The sequence below is a fragment of the Paramormyrops kingsleyae genome, chromosome 6, assembly GCF_048594095.1.
Source record: "Paramormyrops kingsleyae isolate MSU_618 chromosome 6, PKINGS_0.4, whole genome shotgun sequence".
Taxonomy (NCBI): Eukaryota; Metazoa; Chordata; class Actinopteri; order Osteoglossiformes; family Mormyridae; genus Paramormyrops; species Paramormyrops kingsleyae.
In genome coordinates, this window is record NC_132802.1 from 39,203,469 (window position 1) to 39,213,437 (window position 9,969).

A 9,969-nucleotide genomic window follows, 5' to 3' on the forward strand; every position below is an offset into this window, starting at 1 on the left:
GAGGGCGCCGGGAGGGATTCTATGGGGGGCGGCACACGAACCTGGAGGACAAAATAATCATCTGTGCCGCTGTGTGTGTGTGTGTGTGTGTGTGTGTGTGTGTGTGTGGGGGGGGTAGTTGGTTAATGAGCAAGCGGCAGCCTTTTTGCGCTGTATATTCACAGACGCACATCGCGATTTAATTTGCTGCACAGCTATATTTTGATTTATTCATCCATCTATCTATCAAATCGGACATTTTACGTGGCATCTGAATTATACTGTAATTGACTCCAATTACATGACTGGATTCCGGGATTCCCTCTGCATCACAGAAATAATACGGCTTTAAGTTATAAATGGAACTTACCTTTATCTTCACGGAGGGATGGTGTTCGCGAATATGGGAGAACATGTTCGACGTATTTCCTCCTTTTGCGGCCACTGTTCGTCCACATTTCTTGCAAACTGGATATCCACCCCACGATCATTTTTCGGATACCCAAAATATTCCCATACTGCAGATTTTAATTTTTTTTTCGGCGGGAAATAGAGATTAGAATTTGCAGCCACTATCGGACATTTTCGCCGCTGTGCATTTATGGGTGGAGTCTAAGCAGTAAAGCGGAAAGAAGTTGCATATACACAGCAGCGCAGGTGAGATCTGGTTTCTTTTTTTTTTTTCCAAACCGCGGATAGGCAAATGTGCATGATATGATAATCGTACATGTCAATATCACAATAAACCGCCATACCGGTATACCGTTACAACCCTAGTGGGGATTGATACACCTTACAAAGTTGATGCTGTAATATTTATCACTCTGATGCATTGTTCTGACCCATATGCATATAAGCCTTTCAGTCTGACAAGCTGGTAGTATCATGACTGCCTTTTTCCAGGTCTGGTGCCCAACGTGATCAAATTGTTTTACACCTGTGCCCTCAGGTGGAGTCAACTCTATGTGATACCATTACAATATGTCATAGTTTTACAATAGTTGTGACAATATAATTTCTTTTAGGAAAATTCAATGTGTTGAAAGCACAGATGGTAGAGGAGGAGGAATGGGTTCCATCTCCATTGAACAGGTATTTATGTAGCTGATCTTACAGCTGAACCTGCTGTTTTTCTCTTTTTTTCTCTGTGCTTACTGTGCTGTACCCTACAAAAATGTGAAAACAATGAGCTTCATTTTAAGCAGTTGGAGTTGGAATGTAGAAGTCATGCTATTTTTGTCTGTTTTTGTTATATTACAGAACTATTGTAAAATAATATTTGCGTGCTTGTATGATTTCTTTCACAGATCCCCCTCGACGTCCTGGAGGATATCCTTTTAGAAGTAGTCCTGTTCGAGGGTGACAAAGCTTTTTTAAAGCTGTCACTTGTTTGTCACCTTTTTTTGGGACTTAGTCGGAAGGGAAACATTCCGTGCCCGAGCGCATTTTCAGTGGCTTGACAGTAGGTATAAAACATATTATGATATTTGAATACCCTTTGAGTTAGGATGTTTGTATTCCCATTAACAAGGGATTTTACTCTAATGAATCATTCTTAAATTTGAAACCTACAGGTGTAGTCCCATGGAAACTGTACAGTGCGGCCTATCAAGCACAATTCCGACGATTGTATCGCCTGGAATGCTGCCAGCACTGTCTAGAGACTTATAAGAACAGCTTACCAGGTATGCATACTGTGTAAGAATGTTGACAATTGTTGCTGAAGTCAGTGGTTGCAAAAAGAAAGTCACCAGAACAATTTATTGTGTGTCAGGTCCTGAATATTTTCTTGAAAGTATGCAATGAAAAACATTGTTGCTCTGTTTTGATACTAAGTATGCTTGCTTATTATTTATTGTCCCATAGGCTACATTGGGCGTGGAAGACGAGGGGAACTTCACACAGCCTGGGTTCTGCAGCGAGTTCTGCAAACACCTTACGGAAGACTTGGGTGTGTGAATGGGTGGGTGGGTCAGTGAGTGAGTGAGTGAATGGGTGGGTATGTAAGGAAAATAGCAAATTGGATGACTTTGGAATAAAAAAATAACAGCTACTATGCCTCTGTTTCCTTGTCTACACACAGACTACACACATGACCGAACCACATTTTAAGTTTTATCAGCTTTTCATTAAAAAGCACAGTGGCACCCAATTGTGATGAGTTACTGTATGTGGAAATGAGTGGCACCTCTGTATCATTTGTGAATAATTTGTCATCTCATATCGACATTAAATCATAAGTTTATTTAATTTTAATGTTGGCACAGAAATAAGTTACAGTGCCTTTGGAAATGCAATAAAATGCTCATTTGGAAAACGTTTAACTATCCTTTGTAATTGAGTAAAATTATGATAACTGAATACTTTTATAAGGCACTGTATACTTGATTGCAATGGGTTTTATTACTTTCCGGCTATATTAATACACCAATCAATATGTTAACCAATCATCACAGACAAGCATTACATCGATATCGGATTGAAACTATATTATGGCCATCCTACAGCTACATAAACAAGGGTAAATAGTCCTACTTTCACTGTCCTGGAGAGAGAGAGCGAGAGAGACAGAGATGTAAACATGTAAGCAGCAGCAGAATAAAATAGAAATATGATTTCAGAATGTTTTACTTACTGTATGCAAATGTCATTTTCGAGAAATGTTTGGCTCGCATTATCACCAAATTGATGACAATATCACCATTTACTACAAAACTTTGAACTCAATAATTAACAAAATAATATATAAGAAATAAATTGAGAAACTAAATTTCCTGTTACAGACAATTTATCTTAAAATAGTTTGATGTTCAGAATGCTCCTCACTCCACTTCACGCAACTTTAAAACACGCAAGGACCATGTTAGGCCAAAAGCTGAACAATGTTTGTGGGCAACACTCTTGATTTCCCCAGGAGATCTAGACATAGCATATATGCTCACCTAAAGGATTATTAGGAACACCTGTTCAATTTCTCATTAATGCAATTATCTAATCAACCAATCACATGGCAGTTGCTTCAATGCATTTAGGGGTGTGGTCCTGGTCAAGACAATCTCCTGAACTCCAAACTGAATGTCAGAATGGGAAAGAAAGGTGATTTAAGCAATTTTGAGCGTGGCATAGTTGTTGGTGCCAGACGGGCCGGTCTGAGTATTTCACAATCTGCTCAGTTACTGGGATTTTCACGCACAACCATTTCTAGGGTTTACAAAGAATGGTGTGCAAAGGGAAAAACATCCAGTATGCGGCAGTCCCGTTGGGCGAAAATGCCTTGTTGATGCTAGAGGTCAGAGGAGAATGGTCCGACTGATTCAAGCTGATAGAAGAGCAACTTTGGCTGAAATAACCACTCGTTACAACCGAGGTATGCAGCAAAGCATTTGTGAAGCCACAACACGCACAACCTTGAGGCGGATGGGCTACAACAGCAGAAGACCCCACCGGGTACCACTCATCTCCACTACAAATAGGAAAAAGAGGCTACAATTTGCACGAGCTCACCAAAATTGGACAGTTGAAGACTGGAAAAATGTTGCCTGGTCTGATGAGTCTCGATTTCTGTTGAGACATTCAAATGGTAGAGTCAGAATTTGGCGTAAACAGAATGAGAACATGGATCCATCATGCCTTGTTACCACTGTGCAGGCTGCTGGTGGTGGTGTAATGGTGTGGGGGATGTTTTCTTGGCACACTTTAGGCCCCTTAGTGCCAATTGGGCATCGTTTAAATGCCACGGCCTACCTGAGCATTGTTTCTGACCATGTCCATCCCTTTATGACCACCATGTACCCATCCTCTGATGGCTACTTCCAGCAGGATAATGCACCATGTCACAAAGCTCGAATCATTTCAAATTGATTTCTTGAACATGACAGTGAGTTCACTGTACTACAATGGCCCCAACAGTCACCAGATCTCAACCCAATAGAGCATCTTCGGGATGTGTTGGAACGGGAGCTTCGTGCCCTGGATGTGCATCCCACAAATCTCCATCAACTGCAAGATGCTATCCTATCAATATGGGCCAACATTTCTAAAGAATGCTTTCAGCACCTTGTTGAATCAATGCCACGTAGAATGAAGGCAGTTCTGAAGGCGAAAGGGGGTCAAACACCATATTAGTATGGTGTTCCTAATAATCCTTTAGGTGAGTGTATGTGTGTATGTGCACAATGAATGAATGGAATAAGCTGCTACAGTTACATTGAACCATGTGCTTGTGCTCATGTGCACAAGCACACACACACACACACACACACGCCGATGGGCTTTAAAGTTTAACTTTAGGTTTGTGAAAGCAGACATAATTATTTCTGTCAGGACCTCGATGTGTATCCAAGCCCCAAAAACACACTAACTCAGGCGTTCACGCAACTTATCGCGAAAAACCAGACAGAAATAGACTTGAAAATTTTAAAGAAAAGACATTAGCGGTTTTTGTTAATGTTTAAAGGTATAAAAAAAAAACCTTTGCTGCCTTTCTTAAATGGCTAGAAAACATTGCCTCAACACTATTAAACACGGAATCCGCTGTTTGTAAACGGTCCGCATTTTACCCTCACCGCTAAAATAGTTGTGCTTGTTTCACACTTTCTCTTGTTTCGCTTGGGTATGCCTCTACTTAAATATTGTGTCTCTAGTTAAAAGTTTGGGACCTGTGTCTCATTCACATAGGCTTTCACATATGCAAATTGCCACCCCTCTTCTGGGCTAATGCCGTACGCTCATTTTGACAACGAATTGCCAGCGTTATTCGTTGATTTTTTTTGTCTAAAATGTTTATTATTCACATTGGTAGAAAAGTGCTTCAATACTTTAAAAAAAGGTCATGGTTTATTTGAAATAACTGGGCACTCCGTTTGTTGCTGCCATATTTTGAAATGGGTTGTCTAAGGAATCCTTATTCTTTGTTTGATGCCCCGGTTTCGGGTAAACATCCGCGACGGTTTATGACTACACCACATGGCCAAAGTGGCCTGCGAACGGACGATCACCCTGATAACAAAATACAACTAAATACATCTTTGTCAGGATGTGGGGGGGGGGGGAGGTCTATGACATTCGGGCTAAATGGGGGCAATAGCTTGGGGAGCCAGCCTATCTCAAAGCCTGTGGCCTGTTTGATTCTACCCCATGTTTCCTCCGTGTATGTCCGCTGTGATATGCTTAACAGACACGTTTGATGGCATTATTCTAACATAGCATGTTGCTAAATACCGCTCACTAGTTCCTACAGCTATTAAATGTATTTAAATGAAATCGGGGCATCTTGTTTAGAATAAAACTAAGAAAATACAGGAGATCGATCTTTCGCGTGTGTTGCTGCCGCCGCCATTTTGAAAGGCGCGTCTGCGTCACTGCGCATGCGCAAGCTTCGCATCCCATAAGGCAGTTATTTCGCCCGCATTGTTCAAACGGGTGGCACGCGCCTGGCCCTGCTCCTTGGATAATGGCAGCCTAGATCACGCTAGCTTTGTGCTACGCTGACGGGACCCAGAGCCGCTATGGATGGATCTTCGCCTTTGGTGAAGTGTTTTTTTTTCTCTTTGACATTGAAATAAAACTGTTAAACTGATTACGGCTTTTTCTCATTTTTAAAAACTTGGGCTAAAGTAGTTGTGCTTGTTTCACACTTTCTCTTGTTTCGCTTGGGTATGCCTCTACTTAAATATTGTGTCTCTAGTTAAAAGTTTTGGACCTGTGTCTCATTCACATAGGCTTTCACATATGCAAATTGCCACCCCTCTTCTGGGCTAATGCCGTACGCTCATTTTGACAACGAATTGCCAGCGTTATTCGTTGATTTTTTTTGTCTAAAATGTTTATTATTCACATTGGTAGAAAAGTGCTTCAATACTTTAAAAAAAGGTCATGGTTTATTTGAAATAACTGGGCACTCCGTTTGTTGCTGCCATATTTTGAAATGGGTTGTCTAAGGAATCCTTATTCTTTGTTTGATGCCCCGGTTTCGGGTAAACATCCGCGACGGTTTATGACTACACCACATGGCCAAAGTGGCCTGCGAACGGACGATCACCCTGATAACAAAATACAACTAAATACATCTTTGTCAGGATGTGGGGCGGGGCAGGTCTATGACATTCGGGCTAAATGGGGGCAATAGCTTGGGGAGCCAGCCTATCTCAAAGCCTGTGGCCTGTTTGATTCTACCCCATGTTTCCTCCGTGTATGTCCGCTGTGATATGCTTAACAGACACGTTTGATGGCATTATTCTAACATAGCATGTTGCTAAATACCGCTCACTAGTTCCTACAGCTATTAAATGTATTTAAATGAAATCGGGGCATCTTGTTTAGAATAAAACTAAGAAAATACAGGAGATCGATCTTTCGCGTGTGTTGCTGCCGCCGCCATTTTGAAAGGCGCGTCTGCGTCACTGCGCATGCGGAAGCTTCGCATCCCATAAGGCAGTTATTTCGCCCGCATTGTTCAAACGGGTGGCACGCGCCTGGCCCTGCTCCTTGGATAATGGCAGCCTAGATCACGCTAGCTTTGTGCTACGCTGACGGGACCCAGAGCCGCTATGGATGGATCTTCGCCTTTGGTGAAGTGTTTTTTTTTCTCTTTGACATTGAAATAAAACTGTTAAACTGATTACGGCTTTTTCTCATTTTTAAAAACTTGGGCTAAAGTAGTTGTGCTTGTTTCACACTTTCTCTTGTTTCGCTTGGGTATGCCTCTACTTAAATATTGTGTCTCTAGTTAAAAGTTTTGGACCTGTGTCTCATTCACATAGGCTTTCACATATGCAAATTGCCACCCCTCTTCTGGGCTAATGCCGTACGCTCATTTTGACAACGAATTACCAGCGTTATTCGTTGATTTTTTTTGTCTAAAATGTTTATTATTCACATTGGTAGAAAAGTGCTTCAATACTTTAAAAAAAAGGTCATGGTTTATTTGAAATAACTGGGCACTCCGTTTGTTGCTGCCATATTTTGAAATGGGTTGTCTAAGGAATCCTTATTCTTTGTTTGATGCCCCGGTTTCGGGTAAACATCCGCGACGGTTTATGACTACACCACATGGCCAAAGTGGCCTGCGAACGGACGATCACCCTGATAACAAAATACAACTAAATACATCTTTGTCAGGATGTGGGGGGGGGGGGAGAGGTCTATGACATTCGGGCTAAATGGGGGCAATAGCTTGGGGAGCCAGCCTATCTCAAAGCCTGTGGCCTGTTTGATTCTACCCCATGTTTCCTCCGTGTATGTCCGCTGTGATATGCTTAACAGACACGTTTGATGGCATTATTCTAACATAGCATGTTGCTAAATACCGCTCACTAGTTCCTACAGCTATTAAATGTATTTAAATGAAATCGGGGCATCTTGTTTAGAATAAAACTAAGAAAATACAGGAGATCGATCTTTCGCGTGTGTTGCTGCCGCCGCCATTTTGAAAGGCGCGTCTGCGTCACTGCGCATGCGCAAGCTTCGCATCCCATAAGGCAGTTATTTCGCCCGCATTGTTCAAACGGGTGGCACGCGCCTGGCCCTGCTCCTTGGATAATGGCAGCCTAGATCACGCTAGCTTTGTGCTACGCTGACGGGACCCAGAGCCGCTATGGATGGATCTTCGCCTTTGGTGAAGTGTTTTTTTTTCTCTTTGACATTGAAATAAAACTGTTAAACTGATTACGGCTTTTCCTCATTTTTAAAAACTTGGGCTAAAGTAGTTGTGCTTGTTTCACACTTTCTCTTGTTTCGCTTGGGTATGCCTCTACTTAAATATTGTGTCTCTAGTTAAAATTTCCGGACTTGAAATGCCCTTAGATTCAGAACATGAGAAGGGTAACACATTGAATAGACTAAAATGAAATTTGAATAAATTAATCATGTATATATGTTTTGTTTTAGGGCGTAACACTAGAAAACGCAGACGGTACGTTTTGCTGCTAGGTTGTTTCTCTTTTGTTTCAGGGACCGCAGGTCTGGGCCTTATGTCCTAAAAATTATATGACAATATTGCAAAATATTTATCACAAATGCATATGTAGAAAACAGACTACGACAGGTGCTTTTGAGTTTTTCTGATTATGATGACCGAATTGTTTTATTAAGAGTTATGGAGTATGTGACCGATATATTATTAAATTACACCAACAACCTCAATGGTATTTATGTAAAAATAGTATATTATGATTGTTAATTATGCAGATGTTTAGGCTATATTATGATGCTCAGGATACTCAAGTTAATGCTGATGATATGAATGCTCTATAAGATATTTTATCGATATCACAGCCTGATAACCTTACAAGCTGCATTACTTCTGCATGCATGTTATGTTGTTAGAATGAGCGTGCACCTCAGAGTAACAGTAAGTTTACACAATGTTTTATTGTTTATGTTTTAAAGCATCCAACGCATTTACAGGCCAGTCCTGATGCAACAAGGTTTTGCCTAGACGGTGTGTTCAGATGCCCATGCTGCACTTATGCAACTGACCAACAATTCAAATTTACAACACACATTCAGAGCCACGTGAGACATGCAGTACAGCATAGAGGTAATTCCTAATGATGTTTATTGGTCTATTGATTTTGGTGGTTTTAAAACATACACATGCTTAAATGTAGAATGCACTTCTTACAATCAAGATAGACAAAATGATGTGGAGTTCCTTAGTGGGAGTCCCTGAAGTCATGTGAATATTGGTAAGCTAATTTACCTATGTTTGTGTTTTGTTTGACACTGTAACTTTCTGATCAGCTACTCCTGACCTCACTCCCCCAGTCCCGTTCTGTGTATACCTTTCTTTTCTGTTGATAGCTTTGGTCTTCATGTTGCCGTCTTGCAGGTTTCTTCATCAGCAAATGCAACAATTATTGCAGACCCACAGGACACTTTCATTGTCTTTATTGCAGCCAAACAATAATACGCAAAGACCAGTTTAAACATCATGTATCCCAATGCATCAGTGAAACCAAGCCAACCACAACGGAAGCGCATCAGTCACCTCCCGCCTCTCCTGCTCCCTCCTTTACTGCTTCTGAAGCTGCATGTCCCCCTCCCCCAGTCCCCATCCTCCACCCCTCACTTTCTTCATGTTCCTCTGATCCTGGCTCCTCAGCAGCACCAGCACTACCACCCTCTCACCCAAAGAAAGCAGAAAACAGTGAAGTGTACTAGCTGTGGCCTAATCCTTAATAGACGGAACCTACGGATACATCTTCGAAGACGTCACACTCCCATCAAAATGGACATTACGGCACAGAACCACCTCAGTGCTCAGTGTGTTGATTACACAAATGGAGTGTTTGCAGTAGCAAAGTCTTTTATAGCACCCAGCACACCAGTACGTGTCATTAAAAGGACATGGGGTCCTGAACAAAAAACAATGTGTGAGCTGGATATCTGCAGAATTAATGCAGAGTTTGCAGAGAGGTCAAACCTTCGTCCATTTGAGTGCCACCACATTCAGTCCCTCGTGTACTGCCCTCCAGCCAGAATGGACACTCCATCACTTACAGAGGATGTTTTGCAGGTGATGGTACATGACAAGTGGTTTGGGGAAGACAAAAAGGAAAGGTGTTTGGTACGTCAGAGAGAAGCAAATGATGCAGGAGTCCCGTTGTCCTGTCTGGTGACTGTGTGTGGACCCCCCTACAAAAAGCACATTTCTGTATACGAGTCAACTATCTCCTATTACAGCCGGCTTGGCAGAGTGGTGGTAAGGTACAATTCTAAAATCATTTCATGGCATTGTCCTTGCGCGAACCCAAGGCAGTCATGCATACCTAAATATGTTGCCAAGTGGCATTTATTTGAAACAGACCAGGCACTCTTCAGAAAAACCAGAAGTGTGGAGGAGAACATCACAGAACATTTTCCAATTGACATGGAAAGTTTTGACCTAGAAGAAGGAGCTCCATACTCACCTGAAGGCAAAAATCTGTCGCGGATGGTTCAATACATTTTTCATAAGAAGAAACTGCCTGCGATTTTCCCCTCAGACGT